The sequence below is a fragment of the Cyrtonyx montezumae genome, unplaced genomic scaffold, assembly GCF_038088225.1.
Source record: "Cyrtonyx montezumae isolate F1298 unplaced genomic scaffold, pur_monq_1.0 scaffold_3, whole genome shotgun sequence".
NCBI classification, from domain to species: domain Eukaryota; kingdom Metazoa; phylum Chordata; class Aves; order Galliformes; family Odontophoridae; genus Cyrtonyx; species Cyrtonyx montezumae.
In genome coordinates, this window is record NW_027072034.1 from 140,082,855 (window position 1) to 140,092,852 (window position 9,998).

Sequence of the window (9,998 nt, forward strand, 5' to 3'; positions counted from 1 at the left end):
TTCAGATGTTCTCAGAGTCAGTGCTGGCTTCTTTGAGAAATCAAAATAGCTAATATATATAGAATATATGTTTAGGATCAATCATGTTATGATGTGAAAACTTATGTGAGATAATTTGGCTGGACAGAATTAAAATAATTCATCTCCATGTTTGGAGATTTTCAGAACTTGAGAGGATAAGGTCCTGAGCATCCTGACCTCACTTTGAACTTGGTTTTGCTTTGAAAAAAATGCTTGGACAGTATGAGCCCCAGATGCACATTTCAGCCTTAATCTCTCTATTGATTCTATCTTTTCAGAATTTGAAATACACGAGAACAATAGGTTCTCTCTGTCTTGGCCATCAAGGGGCATATGATTGTTTGTTTTCTCTTCTCATCTTATTCTATTTTGGGGAAAAATAGGACAAAATGTTTGATGCAAACCTTTGAAGAAGGCTGAGAATGGTAGAATTTTTAAGACAATAAAAAGCGAATACAACCTATTTCTTAATTTTCCTGTTTTCAGTAAAAGAAACATAGTATAGTGTTATACAGCTGAATAGCATCAAATATAGAAGAAAAGATAGGAAAGAGGTTTGCACACACTGTCTGTGAGTGAAGATCAAAATGGGAAAAACACACTGTTTCATGCTCAGGAGCTGAAGTGAAGACTGGAAGTGGAGACATGAAGGAGTCTTTGAGCTACCACCTGAAACATGAAAAGGACAGTAAATAAAGTAGATTTTTGCGATCATATAACTTTTGATTATATAGATCCATTGTATCAGGATGCAGACAACACAAGTGCTGAGGTTACTAGTGTTGGGGACAAAGTTTCTGTTTCTGTAGACAGGACTTCATTTTTACTAAGGAAGCAATATTTCAAACCTAGCAGGAAGAAACTGATTGAAAATCCAATGATAGAAAATAATTTGGAGGTGAAAGCAATCATGAAATAACAGCCTTTGCTAATTCACAGAAAGAAAAAAATGAGAAGATAGCTTTGACATGACTCAAAGAACAGAGACTGAGACATCTTGAGAATATAACTTAAGGGATAAAGAAGTTCTGGTGAATTAATAGTTCTTGAAAGGGTCTGTTCTAAATACAAAGTTGTAAACTATCCTGCTTTAAAGAGCTCAAAGACAGTGAGCATAGAGGGCAACTACGGTGCCAGCATTATTAGAGCTTAAAATATCCAGAAATTAAAAAGGAATTGCTTGAGATTTGGAAAAAAATTGTTTGTGCCTGAGAGCTACTATAAAGAAACAACATAAAGATGGGAGAATAAATTCAGGTAGATTGCAATATATTTCAGTCATAGATATCAAGGAAAAAATCTGTAGAAATTTCAGAAGAAAACAGTGGAGTAGGATCTAGGAAAAAAAGGGAAGACAAACTGCAGGCAGTTCTGGTGTATTCGATATGTATTTTACTCGTGTATCCGCTGAAGTAAATCACAGTCAATTCTCTCACATAATTAATTTTGATATGTGAAAAGGAATGCACTATGAGCAAGGTACTGGTGAGTGAGCTGAACATTTAGACTTAAGATATGCTTATAAGTCAACAGCTCCAGATGAAATTCGCCCATAATTCATTGGTGAGAATTCATGCAGTAATCTGAGAGCTATTTTGGAATACATTTGAATACATTCTAAAGTGCCATATATTTGAAAAGCTGTGGAGGATTACAAGTTCCTAGAAAACCGGTCAGGCATACATGGAAATGAAATCTGGCTTAAATATGTCATGTAAAATTTTCTTCTTTCATGGGACAACTAGCTTAGCAATAAAACATCCAATTTATGCATTTCATTTCATTTTAGCACATTTTTGGATAAACTAAGACAAGTTCACAAACAAGCACAGAAGAAATGCTCAAGGAGAAATTATGTTTGGGTGAATAGTTGTTAAAAGAAAAAAGAAAAAACTTGTTCTTGAAGAATACTTAGGAATGTTTCACATTCATACTTTGATGATATGCCAAATGGGATCCTGAGGTGGTATGTTCTGATTAATTTGCTAGCCCATATTTTCATTACTGATTTGAACCATAAACTAGCAATGTACATAACAAAGTTTATACACAAAGATAACACTTTCTAGCTCATATTAGACTAAAAATGCTTTTTTTTAGTATTCTTAGTCAATCATAACTGCATCAAATGCTGTATAAAATGAGCTTACACATTTCAAATCAAAATGGAAAGAGACTTCCAGTAGTACTCCAGTCCTGTTGAGTCAGTAGAAAATGGCCTATAGAATTAGCAACCAAATTCTCAAGCGTTTTGCAGGTCCTTGGTCTGAGACTTACAGTCAGCCATCAGAGAAATGGCAAAATTGGGAGCAAAAAAATAGAAAGAAATGCCCTTTCAAGTTTAAGTCAAGACATATTTCTGGAGCCATCAAGTCTCCACAGGTAGCCTTAGAATGGATCAACAGGCAAATAGTTTACTGGAGAAAGGCCGATGACTTTCTAATGCATCACAGTATATGGCACAACTTTTTCCTTGTTGCCAGGATCCAGAAACAAATAAGGATGTTGAAAGCTGATTAAAAAGACCTTAAACATACACCTGTACATGTGGTGAAGAAGGAGGTTCTAATGTGATCTGAGATATAATTGTTAGAAACAATGGAAAAAAAAAAGATGCACTTTGGGGAGTGAAAGAATATTTCTCATTAAGTCAGCCACTGTGTAGTCTGTGTTGGTACTGGTCCTTCATTCCCTACCCTTCCTGGTATGCTTCATTTTCATCTGTTGCCTTGAGACATCGGTGGACAATGCCCTTGCTTTTTCTTAGTAATCAATTTGACTTTTGCAGCTTATCTTTCTAGACTTGAGGAAGCCTGTGAGGCTGCTACTTTTATGCCAAAGCTCTGTACAAGTTAGCTGTGTTTGCAGCTTTGCTGAGGATCAAAATTTCTCCTTCATTCTTAATGAAGAAACTCATTGTCTGAGGCGACACAGCAGATGAAGTGTTTGAAAAAGGGATAAAAGTAATCCAGATTTTTCTGAAAGCTTGTTTTTGCCATAAAACAAAGGTCAAAATACCTACATAGTAAGGAGTTCAGGAGGAAATTAAATGACAAGATGGGCATTTTCACATTTCAATAGATATGATCAATAACATAACAACCATATACTCACTAATTAACAAAAAAATAAAAATAAAAAAACCCAAACTTTTCTAAGCATTATGGGATTCTGGAGAATGCATATTCTAGGTTATGGTCAGCTTGTGAGTCTTCTCTATCAAGTGACTTTAAAAAATTATTTGGCAATAGATATCACCAAAACATATGCCCAAGTCATGGATTCAATACAGTCAACAGATATTTTAAGAAAATCTTACAGTCATGGCACTTATGCAGAGTGATACTTGCATATCTATCAAAGGATGACAGAAAAGAGAGTGGTTGTTAACGAGGATTCACTGGATGGTGTAGGATCTGATGCATGTGGTATGAAACAAGGTGTGGAAATTGTACTGGCTCTGGCTGGCCTGGAGTTTTCTTCCTAGCAGTTTATATGGTGATGTGCTTTGGATTTGTGACTAAAACTGGTGATCACATACCAGTGTTATAATTGAGAAGTACATGTAGAGCATCGAGATTTTCTCTCTTTTCCCACTCTGCCCCCTCAGGGTGTAGGCGAGGGATGTGAAAGAAGTTGGGAAGGGACACAACTAAAAGGACATTCCACTTTACATGTTGTCATGCTCAGGAATAAAAACTGAGCTGAGGAATGTTTTGAGATATTGAGGTATTGCATTCTCTAGCTGATGGTTGGTCTGCTTGTGGGAGGTGGACAGTGGTTGCTTTTACATCACTTGGATTTTCTGTTCTTTCTTCCCCTTTCCCTGCTTGCTAACCTATCTCCACGTATGTTTTCTCGTTTTTGCTCTTCCTATTCTCTCCTGTGGGTGATAGAGTGAGCAGCTGAGGGGTGCTTAGCTGTTGAACATAGTCAATCCACTACATCTTGTCAACAGCCTTGTAAGCCTTGCCACTTCTTTCTTACTTACCTTTGCCTTTGGACATTACATACATAATGGCAACACTACTCTACAAAACTAAGAGGAACAATTGTGTTACATGGTGATCCCAAAGACTTTCAAAACCATACAAAATTTTAGTACACATCAGCAGGGTGTCATCCTCAGAAATGTGGGGATAGAGATCAGGAAAAAAAATCAGTATTTCATTGACCATCCACAATTAGCAGGATACCTTTGTAGGATGAGATGATAAGCAATATTTTTCAGCAACACATTTAATCTAGAAGCAAAGTATTTGTTATATCACTACATAAGTAATTACTGTAACAGGAAAGCTATATAGCTTTACAACAGCTGTAAAGCAGGATAAAGTATGGACCAAAGGGAGTACACCAGTGAAAGAAAACCACAAAGTAACACTGGAAAAACAACTCCTGAAAGACTTCAAGTGACTCATGCTTTCAAAAAAAATTATTGATAATACTCAAGATGATACTCATTGATGACAAATTCAAGAGGTACTATCAACAAAGTAAATATTTTCATAGAAGGAATTGAGAGCTTGAATTCTTAAGTTACCATATTCTGAAAAATGTAATGGGCAGAGAATAAAGATCCAGAATTGGTCTGAGTCAGCACTGTGGTGGAATTCACCTCTAATTTTACACAGACCTGTCAATACTAGTTTTTTGTTTGTTTGTTTGTTTGTTTCACAGTTTACAGTAAGGTATAAGTACTCTCAGCCTGCTTAACAGAGCTGCTTGGACCACGCTGAGGTGAATTGCACTCTAAAGATGGCTGTTTCTCTTCACTGATTATAAAAAGCCCTAGGCAAGTGCACTGCAAGCACAAACTTTAACATGTTTATGCTAGGAAAGATATGTGTTATTCCGTGCCTATTTGACAAAAAAAAAAAGCTCTATGAAATCAAGAATGGCTGCAATAGAGTTGGGACACTGCTGAAAGTGATGACTGTCTTTGAGTTTTCAGAGTTCATGTAAACAGGATTTAGCACATCTACCAATAAAAAGTTCTCACTGTATCAGATTAGCAACATTATTATTAAAGAAAAAATAACTTTCACACACTTCTCATGATTGCATCAAGTGCAGAACATCTCCATTGTTATTTATGTATTTATTCACTAATATCTGGGATCAAGGTGTTTCTATTTTTGCTGGAGAAAAACTAAGCATGTTTAGTTCAAACCCAACATCGGTCATCACCTTTTGAAAGATGCCATTGAGACTGAATGTTTACTAAATAGAAGGCACGGAAATTAAATCACAAGAACTAATTTTCCAAGATCTTGCATATTCAGCAAGACTTTCAATAACCTCAGGAATCCTGGCTGCTTCCCATTTTCACATCTCATTAATTTTCCTCAAAAGCATAACAGCTTTCGGGACTGAAAATTGAATTTACATTCCCAGAAAGTGCATTTGAAGAGAAAGAAACTCTCTTCTCCCTCCCTTTCTCCCTGTTAGAGAGCTGAAAGCAGGGAAGTGATAACAATCAATACAATGTTGAGGATCAGTGGCAGAATTCAGTATGCAGTCACAAGTTTCTCCCATCACAGAGGGCCTCTCATCAAATCAGTGGTGAGGAGAAATGATATGAATGTGCCGGGCCTTTATCAAGATTCCCTTCTGTAAAAAAAACCACAAGGGATTCAAGCACCAGACGTCAGGAAAATGTAATAGTACATCTAAGTCTTAGCATTTAGGGGTGGTGGTGGGATAAAATTACATACTGAAGTGTTCTCTTTTCCAAGTAAACACCCAACATGATGGCAGACAACTGCTGCAACAAACTAAATGCCTAGAAAATCTCAAAGTTTGTAATTCCTTATGGAAATACGATATGTTGCATGTAAAACTTCTTTATTTAATTTTCCCATTGGTCTTTTTTTAAACTGCCTTCCAAGGAACATTTTCTTCTAAGCTTAGCAGAATTTTATCAGGGACTTTGAGATTCGTATGGAAAAGGAGATAAACCAACATGAAGAGTGATCAGGGGAAAAGTATTGTCACAGAATTCTAACAGTAGGATATTCAACACTCTGGACAACATACGACTTTATCTCCAGTCGGAGGATGGAAGCTTACAAAATAATTCAGATAATGTATTCCTATGATCTCAGCTTGATTTGCTAAAGAGTAGCAATTTAAAAATACCTTCAAAGCACTGTTCTCCTTCCAATTTTCCCTACATTTCTGCTCCTAAATTACAGAACTGCTGGGAAAGTGATAGCTGTTTGGAAGAGATTACTGACAACTTTTGGAGAAGCAGTTCATAGAAATCAAATGACATCTGTTTTCATCATGTGGTGAGAGAACAGACATTTCATATATACATTCAGGCCGTACTTCTGAATGGATAGAATGTGATATGCATTGAGTAAATTTCCAGATTCCTTACTCTGTAAAAGCAAATAAATAAGAGGAAGCAAAATCCGGTGACTTGGAACTTTTTGACTTAAAACATTTATAGACTAAAACCTATTGAAAAACTATTCATTGTAAATTCGATCTATCACTCATTAAGTGCTAATAATACTCTCCTAACTTATGCATCACAAATTTAGCAATGAATTTCAAAAACTGTTTGTGAAAATAGTTCACAATTTTTCAGCAAGTAATCTGACCTATAAAAATTCAGATGCCACCTGATTAAGCACCATTCTACGCTTTTAATCTTTATCATTTTGGAAGATGAATTTTACATCGAAATTAATGGCATTATATTACTCCCAGAAGAGGACTTTCTCTTTTGGAAGACTGCATGTTTCATCTCACAGAATGCAAAACAAACAAACAAACAAACAAAACACCAGGAAAATAAGTTTGCCTAGGATGGCACAGTTGATTGTAAAATGTGGTGTTGTTTGCAGGGAGCTTTCCTTCATGACAGCAAAACCTGCTTTATGTGGTCTTTCATCAACCAAAATTTGAGTCTGTGATATTATACCGTAATGATTTGTGCTGAGAAGAAACAAGAGAAGGGAAAATGTTTAGATCATTTCATCAGTTGTTTGCTAGCTTAAGAGCTTTTTGTTGTTTAATTATTTCAAGAGATGACAGCTAACTAGAAGTGGTATAATTATACTTTCTGCAATTGATGTTGTCTGTGTGTTGTTGGCAGGGTAATGTCATCAACCGTGCTGACTTTTTTCTGAGATGATTGATCAGTTTGTGTTATTGTCGAGGAAAGAATTTAATCAGGCAAAATCATTGACTATTATGTTTGATTTATCCTCAGAAAAATGTTCGACTTCCACTTCCTTGGAAGAACAGAGGATAAATTATTGCAAAGAGTACCACATTTTTTCTAGTGAAACACAAAATAGTTTCATATATAAAATTTTCATTTTATAGTCACTAATAATTCTGATCGTTTGCCACTTTCTGAAAAACAAAGATGACTTTTTTTAACCCATTTTTAATACACTTTTAAAGGCATTAAATTTACTTAGTATTTCTCCATTCTGTTTTTCCGCCTGTGGAAAAAGAAATGGTGGTGGCTTTTTTGTTTGATTGATTTTCCCAAGAGCCATTTCACTGATCAGTCCTCTATTATATTACCTGCACACTCTCTACAGTCAAGCCATAAGATAATAATACTATTTTCTCTTAGTACAGATTTTTGGAATTTTTTATTAGGTCTTCTCTTGCCTTGGCCCCAGACGTTAAACTATCGTCTTATTCCAAAATGGTGTGTGTTTTTCATAAACATCCATATGCAAAATCATGTGAAAAAAATACCTTTAATAATGGTTAGTCATGTGTAAAGTTTGGTCTTTGTATTATTTCTGAGTTTGGAAGTATATCTTTCTCTGCCAATAATCTTATTTACTTTTAATTATATTTATAAAACTGCTAGATGAGCTCATCCAAAATTTTCTCATTGACAGGCATATATGTTAGCTAATTTTCAATCCTGTTATTCCTTCCTTTGCATTTCAATCCTCCTGTGAATAGGTTATCATCAATAACATTGTGGCAGTCATTTAGTTTACATGTCCTGAGAATATTTCTCTTTCATAGCTAGATCAAAGCTGGGTTTATCTTGATCAAGCTTTTATTTCCTAACCTTTCACTAATTTTGGACAATAAATACAGACATATTTACTCAGGGATTCTTGGTAATTTAGAGTATCTCCAAAAAAATCTCTACGAAATCTAGTAACAGACAAAGCAGACAAGTGCTCCCATCTCCCCATGCAAATTAGACTTTCAATCAAATTGGCTTGTGCAATCTTGAAGCTATCTGAATATATTCCTCTTCAAAATTTGCAGTGGGATCTCTGTCAACACCCAGTAGACACCGCTGAGGCTTGGCTTGGTGGAGTTGGTGGAATTACCAGAAATTTACCTTAGCTTAGATGTAATTTAAGTAATTTACTATTTCACTGAGTCTGGGATCAATGACTATAATGTGCTATGAGGTAGGCATCAGGAGGCTTCCTGTGCCATTCTCTAAGTGAGTTTTTTTCTTCCAAGAAAACCAATTCTTGTGGGATACAAGAGCAGTCATACAAGAGAGCACATTTATATCAGTGTTATTTAATCAATAAAGAAAGAAATCACATATTTCAATGGAAACATGTATTTCTAATAAAATAAATTTCAGTGATTAAAGATTAAAATCTAGATGTAAAAAATCACCATAAATCTCCCTCTGAATCCTATAACATTAATTAATGCAATCGCAAGAGAAGAATACTTATCAGTAATTGCTTAACCATTAATATTTTCTTTTAAAATAGCCCAAATACAGCAATGAGGTCCAGAGTTACACCAGACCATATTTTAAGGCTCTCCCAGTTTGCATCCAAAGGTTGCTAACAGGTTGCTAACAGCCTGAAAGATTGGGGAATACTAATTGTGAGGTTTGGTTAGAAACCATCCCTTCTCCCTTTTTTTTCTGAAATAATTACTTATTTCAAGTTCAAACAAGCTGTAAATTAATACTGAAGGGCCATGCTGTTTTTCTGGAAATAATCAGGATTCTTTATTATACTTAAAAGGATACATGAAAACCACAGAATAAATGCTATTACTTTGTTGTTAAAAGTAATTCTGAGCCTGTACTAAAGATCTTAAGATATTTTAAGTGTTTCCCCTTCCCTAGGCTTGCATTTCACATCTTCAGCAATTGTTTATTTCCAGCCTATCTGTGTCATCATTTGAAGCCAACAGGAATTCCGAGTATACAGTGGGCACCTAAGAAATAACAATTCCATTCATCAATTATAGTGCTGCATTGAGGGGTATTCACAGTACCCCAGGAGGTCATTATGAGAGAGGGAGGACAGAAGACAAACTGACTCCCCTCAGAAATGGTTATATGTAAGAAAAGCTATCTGAGCATGGTCAGGATGTTTGAAATGTGCTGTTTAATTGGCACTCTCCATCCAAAGCCTGGGAACATTCTGCAGATGACTCTCAGTCCTAATGATGAATTCTGGAGCTCCTAGCTCCCTCCAGCTCAGACAGGTGAGGCCGGTCCTCCAAGAGCAGGGTCAGTGGCCTCACAGATGTACCTCAGTACTAGGCCAGGCCCCTCCAAGTCATTGCCTCAAAGCTTGGAGGTGGATTTGCATGTCAGCTATTACCCAAAGGAAGGAGCCTGCACTAGGTCTTGCAGCATCAACAGTAGCCAAGCTACATTTACAGCAGCAGCCACTGCCAGCTCCAGCTAGACAATTTAATTTTGGAGACACCTCATGGCATAGAAAGATGTTTTCCCCTCTCTTTAACTTCTTAACCTACAAAATTTTTTGCTTTTACTCTAGTTTCGCTCTGATTCAAAACAAAGGTAAGTTTTGATATTAACTTTTCCCACAAACTGGAAACATATTGCCTTGAGCATCCATAATGACTTGCTTGCCAGGAGGATCTGCTTAGGCCAGGGAGTTCAGATCATCAGATCCAATGGCTGAGAAATAGGAAGGAAGGGACATAAATTCTCTCAAAATATCTTTTAAATCAATAGTAATGTATTTATAATA